Genomic DNA, 25,776 nt, shown 5'->3' with positions numbered 1-25,776 from the left:
TTTATATTTGCCTGTGTTTGAAAACTGGGGCTGTAAGCTATCTTAAAGCCCCAGGAAGGATAAGAGATCTAATAAAGAAATTTTAAAATGGTCGTATCATATTTCTTGGTTTTGGGTGATATTTCCTGAATGTCCTAATTGTACATTTTCCCCCTTAGATATCTGTCACTGGACTAATCCTGTAAACTGGATCAGTCTCTAAAGACAGACAGAAAGTCACCAAAAGACAGCAAGACTCATGGCTTTAGGCTGACTGCTGCAAATAATTGACTGAATATATGTGCTATTATTTTTAATGCAAGTGTTAATTCTACATAGTTCATAAAATCAGAGAATGCTGGGGGTTTGGAATGGTCTTTAGAGATGACCTAGTCTCAATTTCCTGCACCTTGGGCAGGGCAACCTCCCACTAGACCTGGTCGCTCAAGGCCTTGTCCAACCTGGCTTTTATCTGCCAGGCATGGGACATCCACAGCCTCCCTGGGAAACCTAATCCAGTGTCTCACCATCATCACAGCAAATATTTTTTTCTTAATATCTAACATAAATTTCCCCTTTTTCAATTTGTACTTTTTCCTTTCCTTTTTTTGTCTTGGTTTGAGCTGTCCTCTCAACTGCATAGGTGTTTAAAAGGAACATATTGTTCATACAGTCTGGTCTGCCTACTGTAGGTTAGAAAATTCTGCTTTCCAGAGGAAGATAAGAATAAACACCCTTTTGGTTTTGAAAGAAAAAAACACTTACATATACCTCCTGTTTTATTGATGATAGTAATGTAGGTCCTCATACTCTTTAAGGAAATTTCTTCACTAACAAAACAATTTTATGTTTTAGCTGAGTCTCTCTGCTAAAACAAAGATATATAGCATAGGAGTAGAGGTTCGGTGCTAGAATCACATTTTTTAATACCAAACCAAAAAACTTAAGAATAGAGTACATCAAAGAATTGACAGTACTCCTCAATAAAAATGCTAAATACTGTGTTTATTCATCTGAACTTACTTCTTTGGTTACAGACAGAGAATAAAGACTAATCACTAAAGGTTAAAAGTCAGACTAGAAAGGAAATTATTTTGCCTTTAGAAATTCACAGATTTTCAAACTGTTTTAAAGTTACAGGATCTAATTAGTATCATTCATACTTCATACAACCCTTTGTAGTTACTTCAAAAGAGACCTCACTTGTTGGTTTTCCATGCCTTTGAGAAAATTCTGGTTGTTAAGGAAAAGAGAAAAACTCCTGTTTATATGAAAAGGAGAATATAAAAAGAAGGGAAGAGTATCAAAAACAGCTTGAAGTCTGATGATGGTGATAAAAATCAGAAATAAAGTTTAACTAATAAACTGAAATAGGAAGGCAGTTGGAGAAGCAATAAAAATCAAAAGAATAATAGCTGTCGGTAGCTCTATGCACAGCAATTTCCCCAAAATAAGAAATTTATAAAATCATACATTAGATCTATTTTCTTCCTGACTTTCACAAAAACACTTTATTTATTTTCTAAAGAGTTTAAAGCCACAATTTTTGAACACAGGAAAATATTCTAACACATAGAGTTCTGCTGACTTTTGAAATCAATGTAGGTTTTACTGCAGCACTGTTTGAGAACAGATCCTATTGCCCTGACACAGTAAAATAATTTACTTTATCTCATTTGGTTGGAGAGCGGTCTCCTCTCATTTAGTTCAATGGCTGGTGCTGATAGCATCTTGTTTAAAATATAGTGCTAAAGATAAAGTCTTTATCACATGTATGGTTGTGCATAAAGCAGTACTTTTTATAATATCTGATCCTGGAAAGAAGCAGGGCTACAACAATAAGAATTCTACAGAATAAAAGAGTTTATGTCCAAAACTTAATCTTCCTAGAGCATTTTAACTTGAGCATCTATCTCCCTGTTCAAAATGGTATCTTAAGAGAATTCAGACTAGCTCCAGGCTTCTCTGCTTGCATATGGAGATCCAAGTCTTCATAAAGAAATCTGTTAGATGATCTGAAACATATTCAGCAGATAAATATAAAATGCTTGCTCTCATCATTGATCTTCCTGACTGGCAGATGATGTGTAAACAGAATGATTCTAGTCTGATGGCTTATTACATATTTACATGAGGATGATCAAGGAGAAAGCTCCCTTTAATTAGATGGTGGGACCCTGTGGGGTCTCCTGCGCACTTGATTTCCCCCAGAGCAAGTAATTTAAATCCTATGAATCATTGAAGCTCAGTATGCCTGTTGGGTTTTGACAAGTGTCTCAGTGTCCCACAGAGGCTAAAGCAAATGCAGGTTGAATATATACTTTCCCCAAAATGTGAGTGCTGTGCAGCTTTTTATCTACATTTCTAATTCTTGTTTCTAAATATAAGGAACCATAGATAAGACATTCATAGTAAATAGCTAAAGTGAGGAAAATTATGTGAAAAACAGCACTTTGATATCAATTATAACTTCCTGACATGCTTTTTTTAGCATGCATTCAAAGAATTGCATGCAAAGAAATTTGAAATTCTAGAGCTTCAGGCCACAGCATTTTCTCATTGGTACTTCTGTAAGTCATTATATCAGTACTACCACCTCACAACAAGAAAAAATGAGGTGCTGGAGCAAGTCCAGAGAAGAGTGGTGATGCTGGTGAAGGGTGTGGAGCACAAGTCTGCTAACAAGTGGCTGAGGAGATGGGATTGTTTAGCTTGGAGCAAAGGAGGTTCAGAAGAGTCTCTGGAAATACCTGAAAGGAGGGAGGCTCTAGTGAGGTAACAAGCGACAGGACAGAAGAAATGGTCTCAAGATGCAGCAGGGGAGGTTTACATTGGATGTTAGAAAAAATTTCTTCATGGAAGTGGTTGTAAATCATTGGAATAGACTGAGAACGGAAATGATGGAGTCACCATTACTGAAGGTGTTGAAAAAATGTGGGGCTATGGTACTTGAGGATATGATTTAATGGTTAACATGGTGGTTGTGCTAGGTTGATAGTTGGACTTGATATTCTTAAAGGTCTTTTCTAACTTTAAAAATCCTATTATTCTATGATTGCAAACTTACAGAAGTTACTCAGGACTTACAATGATATAACAGCTGTCCCATTTTTATTAACTTTAAAGAATACTTTTTTCCCCCCAGCAGATGGAATTTATTCAGTAAAAACAGTAACTCAGTTCTGATGAGCTAATAATTGAAAGACAGAAATAGTAAGACTCTTCAGCATACACAGTGCTATGTGGATGCTCGCTTTAGAAAGCATTTCAGAAGTTGTTCAGCACAGTTGATAAAAAGAGGAAAAAGCAGGTTGCACAGTCTGTGCTGCTGAAGGTCTCAAAGAACAGATGAATTAAAGTTAGGACAGCAAAATGAAGTAGATTCCCTCTTGCTATCCTTTTAAAATATTTTTCCATGGCTTATGTGATTAAGCATTATATCACTCATAGACCTTGAGCATGGATGGGCTTTGAGCAGCTTGGTCTCCTGGATGATGACACTGCCTAGAAGATTGGAACCAAATGAACTTTGAGGTTCTTCCCAATCAAAAAAATTCTATGATTCTGTCCTATGAGAGAAAATCCATAAAGAATAATTTGTGAGCTCTTTAGGCAGAGGCCCAAACTGTGAGATTTGTTTGGAACAGCACAGGGACTATCTGTGCCATTCATCTTAAGGACAAATCTCCACTCAATCATTGTCACAGTTTCCCTTAAATTACCACAGAACTGTCTACACAAGAGCTTAGTTATTAGTCTATAACTTTCTAAAATGCTATTTCCTTAGAATCTCAAAGAATGTCTTGATTTGGAAATAATTCCAAACAGCTTGAAAGACAAAAATGCCTGGAGGTAGTAAAAATTGAGAGAATGAAATGAGGAATGAAACATTAGAGAGTCTAAATCTACTTATTTCAAGGATACTGGAACAAATAACCAATGAAATTTCAGTAGGCAGAAAGGCAAAAGAAGCCAAATTTTTCATGAGAGTTTCTCAGAGTTGGTCTGTTATGCAGATTCTCCATTGTCAGTGATGGGTAAACTTGTACAGGGAGTTTCCACAAAAGGGTGCACTTGTAGGTCCTACTTCTCTACTAATTTGTCTATTTTTATTAAGCTTGAAGGGATTTACTTTTCACTCCTTATACTTAATTTGGCTGAAGTCTAGAATTTAACAGACAGACACACAGGATGACCATTTTATTGCTCCCTGATGATTTGAGTGTGAAAAAACAGAGAACTAAGTAGGAATTATAGAGTGTATGACTGTAATATTAAATGAAATATGCCAGTAGCCATTTCCTGAGATAAACTGACATTACGGCCTATGTTTATCCCAATAAAGTATCCCAAAGGAGGTACTCATAGGCAAGAAATATCCACAAATAAACTGTCTACAAGTATTTGATAATTCTCTAAACAGGTTTAAGGAACTTTTCTGGGAGAGCTTAGGCCAAAGCAATGGCAGGAACCACTTTAGCAACTTAGGTAACTTGGTTCCTGTGCATAAAACAGCCTTTTCAGAATTTAATTTGTTAATATAAGTGTAGGCTGTACTTGATACACATGTCCAAGCTTTTTTTAAGTCTAAAGATTTATTTGAAAAGTTTTACATACTACATGATTACTGCTCCATGCAACTTATTGTCACTGTTAAGTTTTTAGGATGCACATATGTCCACGGTTCTCCATTACACTTCACAAGCTTTGTCAACTTACTGATGATGAAGCCAGAAGTGCATTCTAAATGAAGTTGTACAGCATAATCAGTGATTGTCAGCATCTTCTCTGATTCACTTTGCTGATGTTCTGCCTTCAAAACATCCCCTTGTAAATAAGCAAACATCAGTTCAGCTGCAGTTTTTCTCATTCACTGAGATTGGCAGGACATGGAATGGGTCTTTGATAAGTGTCACATTTTGGTCCATTTTGTCAACGTGATGATCATGACCCAAGTGTGCCACCATTGAAAAAACAAAAAAAAAAACAAACTGCTCAAGAGAAGTTGTTGTGATGATAGAGAAGAGCAAGGAAAATTGAGCTCAAAACTGCCCAAGAAAAAAAAAATAGAATAAACAATACAGCTTGATCACCATTGCTGATCAAAATCAATTTATAGAAAATATAGAAAATATTTTAAGACTATTTACCTAAAAGACAGGCTTGATGGAAAAAAGGTTTTTTTCTCTGTTAACATGAGGAAACAATGGTTGTCACATTGCCTTTCCATTAGTTTTATCTAAAACCCATTGTGAATTGTAGTAATTATCTGAAACCATTTCAGAAGCTTTTGATAGAAATATTTTTTCACCAGTTAAGACATAGAAAATAGTAACTTGAAGTACATTGCACTAAGTTCTCAGCTATTAGAAATTGCCACTGCTCTACTGACTTCCAGGAGCACAGATTAAACAAGGTGTTATTAGTCCAGTAGCACTAAGGTTCTCAAAAGGTGTTAAAATTCATTAATGTTGCTTTGGGACTAGTATGTATGAGTTTGATGCAATTATTCTGTTATTTATAGTGACATTCTATGCTTTATCCTTTCTCTAATGGATAAAGGATAAGTAATTAGTTAAATATTAGTTAAATAGAAACAAAATCATATGCTGTGTACACCTCTTGAAATATGAAGTCACTTTTTTGTTGCTCAAAAATACATTAGAGAATTTTTTTTCTTTGTAATAACTAGAGAGAAATCAAATTCAATGAGAATCAATATGAGATATTTCCCTGAGACTCCACAGAACTGATTAGTTTTATTTTTTTAACATTTTCTTTTTCCTGAAGGAAACAGAATAGATGGCATCTGGGCAATATGTATTTATGCAATCATGTATTCAAGTCCAGGATTTTCAATAAACGATCCTGTATCTATTACAATGAGGGAAAGTCAGATTTGAGGCTGGCTTGGGTAAGCTTTGAGAAGCAGTAAATATGAATGGGGGCTATAGCTGAGCAGAACTCCCCAGCTGGCTGTAAGTAGCTTTCTGACATGGATAGGGCCCACAGGAATGGTGATACATCATAGAAGAGTCCATGCTTTCTCTGAAATGTGCTGTTGTTGGAATGCCATTGCCCTGTGGAAAAGCCTAAAGGGTTCCAGAGATGCTAAAGAGAGATTTCAATAAACACTTCCATGCTCTGTTTCCTCTCTGTTGCCTTCAAAAAATAGCACCTGTTAAAAAAAAAAAAAAAAAAAAGATAGCCAAGGACATGGCAGTATGGAGATAACTTACATGGGTTACTTTGAAAAGTGCCCCACTACAAAGATTCTGTCACTCTGGAATGCCCTGGTTGGAGCCTCAGCTCTTCTGGACCTAGCAGTTTCCCTGCAGGTGTCAGTGGAGTCAGAATTACATACTCTAGTTTCTGTACATTAAAGTATAAAATGTGTGAACATACATGGATTGTCCAAAGTATAAGACACCGATAGCTTTTTTTTTTGTTTGATATGAGCTTATAAAAATGTTCTTATTTTCTTTTTAATTTTTTCTCAATTATCGAAAAAACCCGTAATTAAATAAGAGTTTTAAAATTAGTCTCCATCGCTAAGCTATGCAAGACTGCATTTTTTTCTGAGTCTTGATAATGGAAATTATACATGAAATGCATTTGTCTTTGTACTTAAATATTCTAAAGCTTAATCAATGCAACAGCCTTGTCCCTTGAAATAGGGTACATAAGAAGCTTTGTAAATGATATTTCATTTGACTAGGACAGGACATTCATCCTCCTGAATTATATTCTCATGGAAAGAAAATGATGATTTTAATGGAATATATGCATATTTACTACCTCTTTTATTAACACAGCTGGGATAGGCCATCATCTCCAATTTTTGCAGGAGATAAGAATGAGTGGACATCCCCACAGCTTAATTCTGGGTTGCAAAGACAACTCAATAAGATTTTCTGACTCTTCTCTCTTATAAACCTGTTACAGAGTCAGTGTTATTGCTTATTACTATACTATGTAATGCACAAGAGTAATATAGTCTAAAACATTTTGGCTGATTATTGAAGTAGACTAGCACATACATGTACAAGTGTGTTTCTCTATGAAATTCAATGTATTACACTAGTTTAAGGTAAAGACTATTTTCAGGTACTTCCACAATATTTCTTCATCTCCTATCAAGAACGGATAGAGCTAGTTGCAAAAAAAAAAAAAAAAAAAAAAAAAGTAAAAAAAAATAAAAGCAGCTTTGTTAAACAGTTCTTGGAAAGACAAGCACCATGATGAGTTCTGTTAAATTGCTACAGGATTATAAAGCATGTTAGTCTGGACTTTCCAAATCACCATTATAGACAAAACTTCATATTTTTTTAAGTTTATAAAGTGTTGTTATGTGATTTATGGTTAATCCTGATACAGAAAAGAACAAAGAGGCACAGTGATGAGGGGGAGATCCCCAATAAGAGATATAAGCCCCAGCTGCTGTTAGGCTTGTCCTAAGAGAGACTCAGCAATAGTGTCCAGGTGTCACACTAGAAGGAATCACGGGCAAGAAAGGTCAAAGTGTATGGCAAGGAGCAAGCATGGGATGAAGGGATAAAATTATGAAGGGAGCTAGTAACACATGAACAGGGATCTGGGTAGTATCTTTGTGCAGATGTGCTGTATGCCTGATAAACACAGTTCATCCTGTTTTCTTATTAATTGCTATTTCTAGCTGTTTTCCTGAGTGAGGGGCTCTATTGCAGTGCATATGCGTGTATGGGTGTATGACTGCTGGTAACTAGCATGGGAGCAGGGATCAGAACCTCAGGGCTTGTCTGCCTGTGGTGCCAGTGGCTGGGGAGACCAGAGCTTGTGTGCTTTGTGGGGTTATGTATGACAGAGTGTGACTGCCAGCCAGGATCAAGCTGGGATGCTCAAAGGGGCTTGGGAGCCAGTTACTGGAGTGGCCATAAATCTGTGCTGAATAGCAGGGAGACTGATGTGGTCTGCTGGAGGAAGCACTGCTAGGCAGGGTGAGTGGCTTGGGACAGCCACTGCTCTTAGTAGGTAGGACATGCTTACATAGATAATATGGATTCTCCCATTTTATATATATGTTTCTCACTAATGAACGTTCACTATGAATTGCTGTGGAAAGGGATAAGACTCATCCATTTGTGCCTTCTCTATTTGTACGAGTGTTTTCCTCTGTCTTGTGTGGCCAGTTGTGTATGTTTGTGCATATTTGGTACAGTGACTATCCAGGTTTGTGGCTGTTCTTACTTCTGGCTTACCCTGAAGATGTGGTTGCAACAGCCTCACTTCTTTCTACCTGCTCAATTCAGAAGCCTCTCAAACAAACACCTTGCTGTTGCTGGGTGTGTCACTTCAATATGTCTAAGTTTGTTGGGTTTTGCTGATTGCTGATAGGTTTGGCTCAAAGAAATATACTAAATGGCATTATATCTAAATGATAAGATGCCATTTAGTATATTTACATCTAAATGGAGTTTTATCAGGCTGGCAGCCAGATATAAGTGGGCTTTCCCCAAGCCCAGTTCTAGGGGACAGGGGCTAGTTCAGTGTTCCTTAATGTTTTTATAAATTATCTGGATGTATATATTTTAAGTAATTTTGGTGATGATATTAAACGAGTTGCTGTGGACTCCACTGAGGGTAGAGAGAGATCTGCATAGATTGTAGATCTGGACAATCACCAGCTGTATGAAATTTTACAAGAGCAAGTTCTGGTTTTCCCACTTGGGATAGAAATATCACATTTACATATACGAGTTGGGGGACATGAAGCTAGAGAGCAGCCCTGTAGAAAAAGATCTGGAGGTCCTGGTCAATGGCAAATTGAATGTGAGTCAACAGTGGGCCTTGGTGGCCTACCATATCCTGGGGCACATCAAGTAGCTGGTTGAGGGAGGGGATTATCCCACTCTATACTGCACAGGTCTGTGAGTACTGTGTGCAGGTTTGGGGTCTAAAATATCAGAAGAGCATCACATTCTTACATTGTATCAAAAGGAGAGGGGCCAAGAAAGTAAAAACTTTCAAGGGCAAGATTTATGAGCGGCAGCTAAAGACACTTGGTTTGCTCAATTTGTAAAAGTCTGAGACGTGACCTCATCACTGTCAACACCTTTCTCAGGAGAGCAGTGAAAGGGGAGGTGTTGGTCTCTCTCAGGTGACCTATGATGGGACAGAAGGAAATAGAATTAAGCCATGTCAGGAAAGCTCAGATGGGATACCAGGTATTTCATGGAACCTTTGGAGATGGTTATTCACTGGAACAGGCCCAAGAGGGAAATGACCCCAAGCCTGTCAGAGTTCAAGGAGTGTGTGGACAGTGCTCTTAATCATGTGCTATAGTATTAAGGTAGTCCTGTTAGGAGCAGGGAGGTGAACTCAGTGTTCCTTAAGGGTCCCTTCTGACTTGAAATATTCTATGATTCTAATTAAGAAGCATACAAACGTTAAAGAATCATTCCAAATCTCACAATTGCTGCTTTTATTTGGCACTCCGTGTGTTTTCTCCCATCACCTTCTGCATCCTCAGAACACCTTTCCCACAAGATCTCCTAAAAGCAATCTACAACAGGGAATAAATGGGATTCTCTAAAGAAGATAAAAGTGCAAGGAAAAGCTAAATTTTATCAGAGATTTTCAGCTACAGGATGGTCTGCCTGACATATTGCAGAGAAAGGGGAGCTCATTCAACTGGTACTCATCATTGCTGAAGAGGTATGTAGTTGCCTAGTACAGCAACATGACTCTCAGAGAAATGACAATTTTGATTTTTTTTCTATTAAAGAGAAGTAATCCACAGATGATGGAAGTAAGAACTACAAGAAAACAAAAAGGATGAAGGAACATTTCATTTCAACATATTTGCCTGTCACTATATGAGGCCAAGCAGCCTTCTTTGAAGATACTAGAACAAGATTTGTGTAACCTCAGTTCAGTTCAATGTTCTTGCAGAAAATTCTCACACTATCATCAGGGTGCTCACCATGGAATGGTTTTAATCTTTCTTTTGGCCCTTAGAAATTTATGCTTCAAAGTTTTGGGGAAAAGACAGTTTTCTCAGTGGTCAATGTATTTTCTTTTTCTGGTTGAGCAAAGACACAATTTCATATTAGCAGCTGCCTACTGATATGGTATTGATACTCATTGCCATCTAAAGTGATGCCTGTGCTAAGGCTAATTTTTGATCAAAGATGTTGTGGTTTAAGTCCAGCCCACAACTAAGCCCCACAGAGTCCTGCACTCACTCCCACACCAGCAGGATGGGAATATGAATCAGAAAAGCAAAAGTGAGAAAAATTGTGGGTTCAGATAGGTAAAGCAAAAGCCACTCACACAAATAAAGCAAAACAAGGATTTCATTCACTGCACCCCATGGGCAGACAGGTGTTCAGCCAACCCTAGGAAAGCAAGACTTTACCATATGTAGTGACCTGGGAAGACAAACACCATCACTCTGAACATGTCCTCCTTCCTCCATTTTTTCTCCAGCATTATATGCTGAATGTGATGACATACATATTATGAAATATCCCTCTGGTCAGCTGGGGTCAGCTGTTCCAGCTGCATCCCCTCCCAACTCCTTGAGCACCCCCAGCCTACTTGCTGGTATGATGGGGTGAGAAACAGAAAGGGCCTTCTTCTTTACTTTCATCAGGCATCTCTCTACCAGTCATGCCACAGTTTTGCCAGTGTACTTACTGTGTCTACACGTGAGGAGCATCTGCTCCCCCAGACGTGTTGAACGTGGATTGTATTACTGCATACTCCCGATTGCAGAAACAAGGCTGGCAGGAGGCTCTAGACCTGGCCTGAATCTCTTCAGCCATCTGGTGCCTGCTGGCTTTGTAATCCCAGACCATGCCAAGATTTATAACAAAAGCATTGGTTTTACAGATAAAAACAATTGACAATAGTGGCTTTTTGCACAGGAATGCAAAAATCAGAGAGCATAGTTTCTTTCTGCTGACAGCTTCCTCCAGTCCCATCTGGTATTCTGTGTGCTCTGATTGAACCCATATACCATTAGAGGCAGTGACACATGCTAACAGTTGCTATAGTTGTGATCCAAATACAACTAACAAAGTCTTTCCTGAATTGTAACTTTGAGCCACTTGGATGTCTTCTATTTCTATACCTAAATCTGGAAGTTTCTTTCCCTTTTGTATTCTAAATAAGATTTTTTGGATGGGTTTTTTTCTTTTTTTTTTTCTTCCCCAAGATTCCATGATGAATTTAATTACAGCAGAGAGTAGGATTTCAATTTGTAGTCTTCATATGTGCGTTACTTCAAATATCATTTCATTGCATTATGGAAGGGTTTTTTTCCAAATGATTGTCTTTTGAAACAAAAAAATAACAAAAACCCCTTACCTTCTGTTTTCCTTTTTTCATCCATTTAGAGTACCATTCTACAGATTTTTAAGAATATATTTTGATATTTTTATATATGTTTCTTCAGCTAAATCATTGCTGAGAACATGACCTGAATAACCTATCAGTTTAATTTCTGCAATGTTTATTCAATCCTAGGTAAAAAGACAGATGTAATACAAATTCTTTGCAGGATAATCTATTATCCTGCAAACTTCCTGATATCAGTGAAAAAGGATTTTTATATTGCTACTTGTATGCTACTTCCTGATGAGCCCCAGATACACTGAAGATCCTTATGTGTGACTCCTACTTAAGATTAGCCCATTTGTTTCATATGAGAAAGGGCTGAAATTGCCTGACCTATTTTTTATTAACTTTCTTTCTGACTTAGCTGTAAGAAACTTTTCTCCTTTTCTTTTTTTCCCTTATCCTTCCTATTCTTCCACATCTAGCTATCGATTTACAATCGCTGCAGGGCCAGCATTTCTCAGAATATATAACAATGGGTGATGTTTAATCAAAAAGCAAATAATATAGGGAACAAAGGCTTCAAAATCAAGCTTTTGTGATAAAAGCCAGGTGAAAAAATTCTGTCATGGCACACTATAAAATGCAGGTGGTTTACAGTGTGGATGTTCAATCAACTTTACATGATGTCTCCTGCAGAGAGGACGGCTTCTCCTACAGTGGGATTGCTAACTCCAGGGCCTGGCAGACCTGCATTCACACACACCTGTTTTACCTGCCCTGCTGTGCCCATGGGAAGTCATTTGTCCATCCTGTCCCCTTGCTCTCTATGAGTCTCTTTGAGGTTTTGTGGTTGGGCTTGGGGGTTTTTGTTTGTTTTATTGTTTGCTTGTTTTAATGGAGAGGGAGTAATTTGGAAAGCGATGCCTTGGCCCAACTGTGACAGCTTTGATATTACTCTGCACTGCACTGAACACAGTTATAGGGGTAAGAGATACTACTTTCCTTTGTCCTCTGTCATTTTATTTATTTAGCTATGATGGACTTGATAGAAATCCTGAGTTTTCCAAACTCCTTTAAAAACAGGAAATTAGAGTAACTTAGGAAAATGTACTAAAATCAAACCATTTTTTAGCTAGGAAGAGCAAGATATCACAGGGGGAAAAAGGATTAGAAAAAAAAGAGTCTGTCTCACACTACAATCTCCCCTGTCAGTCTTCTGTAAATGCACCTTTGCTCAATTATCTTTGTTTCTGAGTTAGAGAAGATATTTTACTTTATACTCTTCTTTTAATGTGGCCTCCATGTGTATCTCTCAGTCTCAAAAAAGGAGAGAGTAAATTTTGGAGTTTATCAGGAAACTTGTTTGAGAAGACATACAGTGAAGTGTCTGTGTTAAAATTGGCATGTGGGGGCTATAAGTGCATGTTCATTACCAATGAAAGGGAAATGTATTAGCCTTTATTTCTGCTGTTGACGTCTCAGGTGCATTTAATTACTTCAGCAGGGTTTGAGCTTTTTTCAGCTAAATGTCTGTAAGACCAGATAGCGCCAGAATGACAAAAGTAAGTCATGTTGACATTTTGTAAAGTCTCTGATGGGAAAATGCAGTGTGCATAAGTCTTTTAAATGATGCTCTTTTTAACCTCTACATTTCTATTTGTATTTAATGCAATTATATCTTTCTCAGAATCAGTCACTGTATAACTGGCCAGAAAAGAATGATGTTCAAGAGAGATTGTTGGTATTTTCAGCTAAATTTGCATCAGTTTTCAACATAAGTTGCAAAGGTTCAAGTGTTCAAAGAATTGCCAGTGTGATGTTCACTATTAATGCTTCAGGATACACAGGATGAATCATCTTACTCTGACTGAGAGCACTGCACTGATAACATTATCCCTTAGTAAATAAGAACATATTTTACGTTATTGTCACTTGTCAAAGCTGATATCACAGATTTTCTCTTCTGCAGTATTTAGAAGAAAGTGACTTTTTTTTTTTAATGGATAATTTCTGTGAAAAAATGTATGTGTGGAGAAATAGTTTATTTTGTCCATCAGACACAATGAACAGTTTTGTTCAGCTCTCAATGTATGTGCAATAATACTGCCTGTGGATATGAAAAGGTGAATATGCATAAACTTCACTGATTTCTATCTTTACATTATGAAAATGGGATATGTGATATTCACTATTTTTCTATAGAGATATGTAGAAAATATGTGAATTAATGTATGCTACTGCCGTATACCGTACCGCTGTGGTGAAAAATGTAGCTGAACCTTTTATTTTCACATTATCCTCTCTGCTGGCTGCATTATTAGTAGAATACATTACAAATTACTTAGACATCTGAAATGAGAGAGACTTGGGAAGTAGAGAAAAATCCACATGTGACCCGAGAACACAAGCCATTGAAATTCATTCATTTAACAATGTTTTCTGCTAGATATGGTAAATTGGGGAGTTAGCAATTTATTTTCAAACCTTTGATGACTTGCTAGAGACCTGTCAGCCCTATCCAGGCACTGGATTTTGAAATAAGTTCAAGTAAAACTAGTATTCTTCTGTGCTTAAAACAGAAGGGGTTTTATAATTTTTTACCAAATGGTGATTACTCCAAGAGGAAGCAAAGAAAATATGTTACGTAATCTTTTTATCTACCACACTTTACAGAATTAAAAATGAGCACTTGGTTGGCATCAGATGAAACACAAAAACCTCTTCTTTTCAATTCTTTCCAGCATGTGTTATTTCAAAGGTGAAACTCCATAGCCAATTTTGAGAAAAAATTTGCTAGGGTTAGGTTGAAATGAACATACAGGAATGTTCCTTGACTGAAAAACCATAAATTATCCTGCAGAGGATCTCAGATATTTATAGTAGCTGAGAGAGGGGAGCTGAAGGGTAAGATGTGTCATGGAGAGACTATATTTCCAACAGTAAAGTTCATTATTTGATCTTAAATTCTGATATTTTATACACAAAATTTCATTTAGGGCTTTGTTATTCAAAGCAGGAGTGCTACATAGCTTTGATAAAGCAAAATAAACCAAACACCCCTTTGCAGTTTCACAGAGGCAATGATCATGTTCACCTAGGAAACCCAACATTGAAACCTTACCTTTCCAAGCAATTTGATTTAAACCAGTAGCAATATTTAGAACCAAAATGCTCTAATAATTTAAAATCTGTGAGCCAAATTCCCTGCTCTGACAAAGATGCACTCAGGCAATTTTTAACACAGAAAGTGAACAAGTTAGAAAATGTCACTTTTAAATTTGATCTTTATGAATTAATTATCTGTTTCAGACAACTAACATGAGCTAAGGAATTATAAGCTCATCTTTAAATTAAGGGTTTTTTTTTTTTTTTTCTGAGAGAGAACCTAGAGGTGTAGAAAACTGCATAAAACAGAAACACCTGAGGAACAAGTATGTAATCCAAGAATTTACTAATAGGGGATTTCAGTAAATCCACCAGTAGTCAGATTAGGGAGAAGGGGAATGATGATCTGAGAATATATTTTACTTTTTGACATTGATAATTCATACAGTGATTTGGATTAAAATAAAATCAATATCAAATATTTGTACTTAATTACCTAGCATAGCAGAATGGACTAAAAGGTGATTTTATGTCTTTAGTGAAGATAAAAATAGTCTTACATGAGACATGTAAGGGTCTTTGACCAAAGACAAACTGAAATTGAAACTATTAGTGCTTATATTAAACATCTGCAGTAGGATTAAAAAATAGCCACATACCAATATCATCATAATCACAACAATATTATATTTCAAAAGCTGTCAAAAAAATTAAAACAGAAAGATTTTGAAAAATCATTATGTTTTGGCCAAACTTTAAAATGGTATTTTATTATGATTTTGTGTGAGGCAAATCTCATTGTTCCTTCACCTGCAGTTTGTTGAGAACTTCAGGGGAAAATTATTTTTACATTGAATCAGAATTTCAACATCTAGGGGGCTTTTGCTGTTTTGGGCGGGAGATTTTTTTTTGATAAATTGTGTTTTGTTTTTCCCTACTCCATAATTTAAACACCACAAAAATTAGAGCCTGAACTTTAACTTAAAAACCACAATAATTCTTCATCTCTGTGTAAAGAGAAATTTTTGGGAAAACCTAAGCAGGAGGCATCCTAAGCTAAAGACAGTATAAATATTGAGATAACTTTTTATTTTTATCTAGCCTTTTATATAAAATTTTCTATCTTATGATTCATAATAACACAAAATTAAAAATGAAAATTTAACAATATTTTGAATGCAGGAAAAAGCATGAGTAAATGCATCTCTACAATATCTTCAATTTGAAGTATTTTTGCTTTTCAAAAGCACAGGTTTTACTATATTTGGAAGAGACAGAAAATGAGCTATTCACACTTAATTTGGAACTCAGACCTTTGTAACTATTTTCAGTTGTAGGATCACTGAATTCACAGCGATTCACAGATCAAAAAGTCTGTTTAATGCACACTAAGGAGATTTCAGGTGCAGAATGAACATATTCACACAGAAGATAGACAAATGCCTGCATTTCATATTCAAAATTATATATGAAAATTATACGTGATGAAAATAATAAATTCATTTAGAATATTATTTCCTATATATTTAACATATATATTCACCTAATTATCTACATCTGGTGCAACTGGGATTCATTCCAGGACAAAGAAAATTAGGCAGAATGGCACTGCTGGAGGATCCATCCAATGGCCAGGAAAAGCCAAACACCTGTTCTCCTTTCCTGACCCTCTTTATAATCTGACTGATTTACATATCCTAGTACCACCCATTAAAGGAAAAGTATGTTAAAAATGGTTTCAGTTCCCCCATAAAGGCCCATCCTCCTGTATATCCTGTTCCTAGGCTACTAACAAGGAACAAACACTGACATATTTGTAAAATTAACATGTAACCTTCAGGAGAGCAGGAATGTGCCGTATCAGCCTGCTTCCCTAATGCAATGTGCAGACACATGACTTCCTTCAAGGCTGGCTCAGTGCTTTATGAGATACACTCATGAATAAAAGAAGTCAGCGCAAGGTAAGACAGGAACAGAGATCTAGACAGCAGCTCTTACTATGTAGGTCCTTTGGAACTGAATTTATGGTCTTGCTTTTATCACCAACAAAATTGCATTCAGGATAGTTAAAAAACTACCTCCAGGCCAGAGGTCACAATTGGAATGACCTTCTTTTATTCAAGGAAGAAATAGTCATCTTGCGAAGGAGCTGAAGCTTTCTGGTAGCCCAAATGCCCTAGAAGCTAAGAATTGTTACATATTTTAGCATTTTTTCCTCAGATAAGAAGTATGCCTGTGGGGTTTTTCTAACTTTATCCATCTAGCTAAACAACTGGATATCTACATATGAACTTGAGTCAAGAATACAGAAGCTCAAATTAAAAAAAAAAATAAAAAATCACACAACAAAAAAACATCAACCAACCTAAAAAAAACCCCAACCAAACAAAAAAAAACCCCAAGAAAACATGAAAAAAAAAAAAAAACAAAAACCCAAAATATTTTAACAAGAAACTACTTCAGTAAAGACACTGCATACCTTCCTTTGCCTGGGAAGTTAATTCAGATATGAAATTTATGTCTCAGCACATGCTTACAAAAAACAGAGTCACTGTGGATAGTAGGTAAAAACCTAGAATAAGGAAGAGGTTATTAGAATTTTCATCATATTTTTACGTGCATTATTTTTTATTTAATTGTACTTTTTAAGAAACAAATTAGTTTTCAATAATCATATAACTTAATAGCATGCAGTCAGACAGGACTGTTGTGGATAGGACTGTTACGACATTTCCAGTAAAAAGATACTACATGAGAAGATTTTAATTTAGTTAATTTTGTCTGACCTCCTCAGTATCACAGACCACGAAAATTGTTATGGTTTTATGTGAGGGTAAACGTATGATCTGTTCAAAGGCAATAAAAAGTTCTACATTAATGAACAATGAAAAAGGTTGGTCACTTAAACTGGAGAAGAATGGTTGTAAAGATTAAAAATTAAAAAATTAATATCCTGTCTAAAAATAAGAAGACTGAATATAGGCTAAATCAACTTCTATTCATAGTGACATATATTCTGATTTTAAACACCTTCAAGGATGACTTTCAATAGCACTTATTTCTTCAGCCTTTTTATACATCCCATAAACTAATTCCATGATTTAAATACTTCCTTTGTTTAGTGCTCCTGTTGTGTGAAAAAAAACACATTAATCTTCCATGAACACTGATGTTCAACCTAAGGAATGAAAATTAATATCTACAAAATAAAAAGATTTATCATTAGGTATACTATTTCTTACATATGTTACAGCTAAAATTTCCTTAAGAACATGTATAAATTCATAATAGAATTTAATTTTTTGCTTCATCTTCCCTCTCTAATTTTTTTCAATTACATTAATAGTGATTGACTAATGATAATATACCTTGTTTAAAGAGAAACATCAGTCTGACTGCTTCAGTCTGTAATTTCCTCAGTGACTTATTAATGGACAATGATTCAACTGAACTGCTGAAGTGATCAGAGAACAAGAAAAAAAATGTATCTTAAATATATAACTAATTAGATATATATTAAGGGAATTATAGCATATATTTGGACATTCAGGTAACCGCTAAAATGCTTGTGAATAAACTAGCACTTTGTTACAGAAAAGTCATGGCAGATTTGAGAACTCAGAACATCTGTGTATGTAATCTCTAAACTCATCCATATCTGCTAATAGTTCAAAGATGGATAGGCTAGTTCCTCCTGCTACCCCTCAAAAAACAGAATCACAGACCAGCTACCAAGAATAGTGAAGCTTGGTGTTATCTATGCTGAATTTTGCCTTTTGTTCAGAAATTGACATCCAGTAGTTGTTTCATTGTTAAACAGAATACTGTGACAATTGCTAAATCAGGACCACCTCATGAATGATTCCTGATAGTGATATTCCCAGTGCTGGTATTTTTCCTATATGTAAGTTCATAATTCACTTTCTCTGCAATTGCTTATCTCCCTGTGACTTTCCATCAGAAACTACATGGCCTCAGAGGCCAGAGGGCTTTTGTTGTAGTTGAGTGCAATATGAATGATCATAAAAAAGCCACTCTTAGTTTAATCACTGTGAGTTTGTATTTTAGCTCCAAAAGGAAAAAAAAAAAAAAAATAAAGCCTATCCTGAGTTCAAAGAATTCAAGCAATCTCCCTAATAGTCAGGACTTTTGGAAGTTCTCTGTGCTTGAGATGGTATGTAGATATAAAGCAATGAAGCACATGTTTTTTGTATTAAACAGAACAAGTTATGTCCCTTATTGGTCACTGCTGTCAGATCTCTGTGGCAGATATGTTCAAAGTGCTGTGCTGCTGAGATTGTGATTAATGGCAGTTATCAACTTGGATTCTCAAAGTGCCATAAAAATGATGGCAATCAGAGTGTTTATCTAACCACTGATGTATGACATATAAAAAATGGATAAAATGTGAATGCATGCTGAGCATCATTAGTAGATTAAAATTTAAAAAGCATTTTTGGTACATTATATTTTGTGATGGGTTAATTATAGTGCTTTAGGCTCTTTTTGCAAGACATTTGGATATTTGATTCCCATGTAAATTAGTGTTTGTTCTACATAACATAGCTTAACCTGTTACTATGTCAGAGGTTGAAAGAGTACAAAGCTAAGAGAAAAAATAGCTGAAACTGCTAAATGTGGGAAACACTGAGGACATCATCACAGAACTTCTCTTTATTTACTGTCACCTCTGTTATTTGGCTCACTGCAGTCACAAATCTTGAGGCATTTACTTCTGGTCCGATTTAACTTCTACTTAGGTGTCTGAGCTTGATTTTCCTCATGCTTGCAGGCAAACCTATCTGATTTCAAGTTTAATCAAGAAGGAATGACAAACAAAGTAAATGGCTTAGCAAACAAGGAGAAGTGATTTTTCTCCTATTGATTTGCAAGATTAATTGAGAGCTTTGTAAAATAAAATGGGTCCCAGCATAAATACAGTGAAACTATAATCTGTAACTTTTTGAATAACTGATTGGAAGATGAATCCACAAACCCAGATAAACAATTCTTTGCAATGCCTATCATCATTCAACTAAAATGATCAAATACGCAAAGTAGCAGATGTGCTTGCTTTCCTCTGTTGAAGTAACAAAATTTGCATTCATTTTTCTGGAAGCAGAAATGTCACAAGCTTCGCAGCCAAAAAATGTGGTTACAGTAGTTCAAAGGCCAGCAAAATAGTTAACTCCTAATTCCAGATAGAATCTAAAGCCCAACAAAACCAGCAGCTAGTACAATAAATAGCTGAGGAAGCAGGCCAGATATCTCTATCCCTGACTACATGCAATATACATGATATATGTAAAGATAAAATTCCTGTATATTCAATTGCAAGATTCAGATCCAAGACAATCCTGCCAGGAAACAATTTTCAGAATAAATGGAGATTTCCATATCTGAGGGATCAGTCTCATTGTTGCCATGGAAACAAAAAGAATAAATCTCATGCAAGCTTTTAAAATGCATGTTGGTGACAGCAGGGATAAAGAAAAAAGTTAGAACAAACTGAAGTATTAGGTACAAAGGACTTGTGCGTTATATGAAAAATATCATTGAACCTCTATTCTTCTCACTCCTCAGTGTAGTACAACTTAATTAGTAAATTATTACAACATTTCTAAGTTTAAACTCAACAAATACAAGGTGCCAGCTTCTTTGCTTCATATATTTGCTATTTTGAAACACCAAATACCAATGTTAAATAAGGATTAGATTTTCAGAGAGCTACCACCTAACATAAAAACCAGGATTATAAATTAACAGTAATGAATATAACATTTTCAGGAAGATGTTTCAGGAAGATAACTATATTATGTATCCATGAACTCCTGTCCCTAAGGAATCATTTCTTCCTTGTTTTCTAGCAAAGCTGCCTCTGGAGCAGAGTGGACCCATGTCACTGGTTGCATCAGCTGGATTCAGGTTCAGGACCACTTTACAGATTTTCTGTCTAGCTGCAGTCTGTCTCTTGCCATTTAAGAGCAATTCTCCTTTTTTTCTGCACCAATAAGTATCCTTTTTCAATGTTACCTGCTCTCCTTCTCCCTCCTTTGAGTGACAGGCCAAATGGAGGACCTATTACCTATTGAAACCATTAGCAGCAGACCTTGACTGCTCGGAGTCCTTGAAGGTCTGTGAGAAGCTCAGTGGGTACATTTTAGACACATGCAGCCACGTCGGTTGCCTTCAAGCAGCGTAATTGGGTCAGAAAGGAGCAAACTCAAAGCACCCTCCCTGTGGAAAAGCCATCACTTCCACAGCTGATGGAACCAATTCCCGGCTCCCCAATAGGAAATATTTCAAAAGCAGGGCGCAGGAGGGTGATGGGGTACTGCAGTGTGAGCAGGCAGGTCATAACTTTCTCATGTACATTAGCACTCCTGTGGCGTGTTGCCTCCCCTAAGGTGAATATTAACTTATCAATAGAACTGGCAGATGATTCATGGCTCCCTGATAGCTAATCAGTGCTCCTTGTGTCAAGCAGATCACGGGAGCTGGAGAGAAGCTCTTTAGTGCTTTTGAGTATTCCTAAGGCAACACATCATCAGAGCAAAGAGTGGAGGAAGTCAGGGCACTTCAAACACCTTAGTGTTTTAGAAGTCACATTTTCTTCCCTGACTGCTCTCTTGTTCATTGATGCAAGGAACCAGTAACTGCACGTAGTGATAGCAAATTATCAGTTCCACTCTGGAAAAGAGGAAATTCAGCCACAGCCCAACAAGTTGGTGCAGTGTGGTACATGTAAGTGTAGAGAAGTTTTCAGAAAAAGAGCAATTCCATCTTTAAACCTGTTGCAGCAAGCTACAGAGGCCCATGTAACTCAGTACTGCTGAGCCACTTGATTTCCTTTGGGTGCAGGTATGATTTACTTTATCCTAGACTAGACTCTGGCTCAATGGCTCATTATGTAATTCTACAATCAAAACTTTAATTTGCTACATATCCCAAAACTGCCTATACTTCTTCGTTGTATTTTATTCAGCTAAGCTATCTGCACTCTATTCATGTGGCTTCTAGGTCTATAACTGTGATACAATCATTTGAAAAATGGTAAGATCTTGTTCAGTGAAATTTCTGAGCATTTTTTATTTCTACATTCTTATATCTTGTAAGATTTGATGTACATAGAAATTAGTTTTATTTCATTTCAAACCTCTGTAAATCCATAAAAATTGCAAAAATTATATATCTGAGAATAACTTCAATAGCAAAACTCTTCATCCCCTGCATCAGCTAAGACTAAATATATCTTTGTAATTTCAGATATGTTCATCCAGCATAGTGATGGTATTTCCAGGAAATCCATAATAATGGGTTACTTCTGTGAAGATTTTGTCTGATCTAACCTGATTGACCTTTGCTGTGGCTGAATCCCAAGTCTTCTCAATCACAGACATGGAATCACATGTTTATAAAGGACCACTCGGGAAGGTCAAAGAGGATATCCTTGTTTGTAGGATACCATCATGTCTCTGAAAACTGTCATAATGGATTTTCCTCATGATCTTCAGTTTATTGTTTCTAGATCTAATAGTTGTGTCTTTTCGTACCTTTCTATCTATATCACAGTTTCTCATGTGTTTATTCTTAACTTCAGTTCTAGGCTGATATTTTCATTATGAGAATTTTCAAGTGAAAAATGTATTTTTCTTCCCTGAAAATTCTCACAATGACCTTTCTATGCAATGAAAAATAAAATTAAATGCACTGCAACATTTAAAAAAATAATCATTAGAAAAAGTAGAGTGTATTGCAATAAATCAACTCAAAGAAGTCCATACCAAAAAATATCTGGTCTTCACATACTACTGGTAAAAATATAAGTATTCTGCAAGATGTCTGGACCTCACAAGATGAAGTAGCACCATTAAATATCACTTATATTTGAAACATTGAAAAACCTTGGCTTAATAAAACAAATTAAATTAAAATTAATTCTGTTACAAAATACTTCAAGGTTAAAAAAGGTAGTGGTCAAAGGGGGTAAAATGAATGAGCAAAATCAATATGGATTGTTGAAAAATTAGTCTTGTTACATGTAATGAATTAAAATTAAAGGCAAGGGGCAGAAACTCAAAAGAATAGTTGAAAGTGAATGACAGAATGTGACTTCAAGGGATCTTATTTTGTTTTGCTTTCTTTCTGCCCTTTTATAGAGATTAGTGACTGCATCTTAAAACCTGGGCTTTTTTTTTGTACTGAATGTAATTTTTCCTAATGGTCAGGGTATTACTTAATAGTTAGTGCTCTTATCAAAACAAATAGTAAAAATCATGTGAATTTTAATGTTAATTAGTGAGTAATGTCTAAAATTGGCAAGTTTGGACAAATTAATTATTCCATGCATATATATTATTTGAATGGTAAGCTGTTCTGAAACGACATTTTTAACAACCAGTGTGAAAGAAACATCTAATTATGGATTGTGAACTTTCTAAATGAGACTTAATGCTATTAAAGTGATTTAATTGAATAAAGACACAGTACTGGGGTGAAATTCTTTTCAGATTTATCTAAATGGAAGTGTGTCAATGTTAGCAAGAACAGAATTTGGTTTACTGCATTTTCAATTATATTTGGCCTCTCTGTTTATCAGTCTGGCTAAGAAATAGTATCTAAACCTGAGCAATTTAATAATTATTTAAAATATATTAGAAATATAATAGTTTTTGAATCTAATATTTTTACAAATACAGTGTCTCCTGTATGAGTGACTACTCAAATATATACAATTTGATAACTAAATAATATTTAATCTCTTAATATCATTGATTAGTCTACACATAAATTTTTATTTCCTATACAAATGTATTTCTGATATATGCAGATAACATGTACAATCACATACATAAAAAGCATAAATGAACTCACATTTCTTTTTCTTTTATTTATGTATCATAATATGTATTTATTTTAAATTTTGTTATCACAATACAGCTTCATGGAATCATAGAGTTGCTCTGGCTAACGCTTTCCTTAAAGCTCCTTTTTTTCATGTCTGTTTAATTTTTTAATAAAAAAATCCTTTGCCATGAAATACCTCATTCTTCTTGTTAAACCAGAAATTTACTTTAAAATATGAGTTGTTAGTTTTCCCACCTGGTTATCTCAAGTTTTGAAAAAGAAGATTTCATATAAGGATGAGTGTTCTTGTCAATTAGAAAGCAGTTCTGCTGAAAAAAAGCAAGAGAGTCCATGTTAGATATCTCCTGGTGCTTCCAGAACTAATTCCACAACTAACAAGCAAAATGATATTTTGTTTCCCTCCATGCTCTGTTTTTGCTCATCTCTCATCTCTTTTCTTGCTACCACACTTACTTCCCTGTGTTTTCATTTCAGGATACTGTTCGTCCTTAACTTTTGAACATAAAATATGAAACCTTAATTTTTTGAATACCATTCCATGAATTTTGAAATGGAATGTAGGTCTTTCAAGCCTGAGTCTTTTATGAGGCACATATTTTGACTTCTAGTGGCTGGAGGCATATAATTTTTAGGTATGTGTCTTTGGTTTTACTCTTGTACACCTTGAGACAAGTGTTAGGTCAGCATTATTCCAAAGAAGAAAGATAAAGCAACATAAATGTTAATAAGAACTCCCCTACATTTTCATTGTGGTTCCTTTTCTTCTGTTGCATATTTCATTAGAATAGCATTTAGAAATTTTGAATATTATCACTATGCTTTTATTTTTTCTGAACTAAAACTGAACCTTCAATTGAACTCTGCAGGCTGAGAGGGAGGGAAAGGTTATAAACAACAAACTACGCATACCTCTAAATATTACCTAAGATTTCTTTCCATTGTCAAGATTTTATGAACCAATATCTTCCAGCCTGCCAGACGATGGAAGGATTGCCATCTCTCATAGGAAGGGAAGACTCTCCTCTTTCTAATGTGATAAAGCATCTATTTGAAGTCAGATGGCTCATGAAATACTAAAACTTAAACCTGTCACTAATACAGGATTAAATATTGATGGTCCTGTATACAGTGTAGGTATCTCTTACTCATTCCTTCTCTTCTTCCTCTGAATCCCAGCAGTATGGAAGGGAAAAGGAAAGGGATATTCATGTCTGGATAAAATAGAGAATGCTACCTTATACTGGGCTATCCTGTATAACCCAATATGTTATTTGGGGTCTATAAATATTCACACCCAGCCTGTTGGAAGAAAAAGGGAATGATTTTTCCTTGCCTCTTGCTTCCTTCGCATCACTTCATACATCATCTTTTGAGAATGTTCACTTCCCTCTAAATGTTCAAAACACCCTATTTTTGTTGCTAATTCTGCCATGTCTTCTCTATACGGCCTACAACTCATTCAGAATCAGGGATGGCATTTCCAGAGAGGTTCCCTGGAGAGCTGCTCCAGTGGCAGAAAATCCTGAGTGGCATGGAATGTGGGAAGATATAGGCCATGTTGTGAAGGAATATTCTGCTCCAATTTGGAAGTTCCCCCCTCAACAAATACAGAACCCAGCATGGACCAATGAACTAAATCCATATCCTGGGCAATGGTCAGTGGCTACTGAAATAATAATTAGATTTGTATATAGTGATACTTATATATGTGTACAGAGGAAAGGTATTTATGTGGGCATGGTATGGAATAAGGGGTGGAAAATACCCTGGGTGACCCAAAATATTATGGCATTCCATATCTGTCAGCCAGAAATGCTGAGGTTTGGGGTGCTGAGTCTTTTTAAGGTCCGGGTGCTCAAGAAGAAACCCTTTGGGCTCTTGCTTTTCCCTGGAGTTCTCATGTGGACCGCTGACGCAGCTCCAGGCAGGAACATTCTTCTGTTTCCCTGTGGGTGCAGAGGGGGTTGCTTCAAGCACATCCCTAAGTGGCAACCACAGAAGCTGCATTTCACAAGTTCCAAACTGTTTCATAGTGAATTTTGCAACTCCTGTCCCCAGCACAAAGCTGGAGCTGGTCAAGATCAGGCCATGATTCTTCTGTGCTTCAGTGGATGCTTTCTTCCTTCCCTGTTGGGGCAGCAACCTAGGACAGCAGCACGGACACCTGATGAACGAGAGGCTGACACAGTGGGGCCAGAGCTCCCTGAGCAACACCATCAATTCCCATCTGCCACCAGAACTGCTGCATAAGGCACTATTTTTTTTTTCTTTTTTTCTGTGTGTGTGTTTTCTTTTTGTGTGTTTGGTTTTTTGTTGTGGTGTTGTTGTTGTTGTTTCAGAGGAATAGTTGAGAAAAGTAGTGTTTAACTGCTATTTTCCCTTTGTCTCTCTCCATAGGGTCATCATGGAGTGAGCCATCTTGGGGAGGGGCTTCACCACTACTTTTGTTTATCCTTGTTCCTCGGGGGGTCTGTGAGATTTAGGAACTTTTTACCTACTGAT

Source organism: Zonotrichia albicollis, chromosome 1 (assembly GCF_047830755.1).
Source record: "Zonotrichia albicollis isolate bZonAlb1 chromosome 1, bZonAlb1.hap1, whole genome shotgun sequence".
NCBI lineage: Eukaryota > Metazoa > Chordata > Aves > Passeriformes > Passerellidae > Zonotrichia > Zonotrichia albicollis.
Note: the sequence above shows the minus strand (reverse complement) of the source record.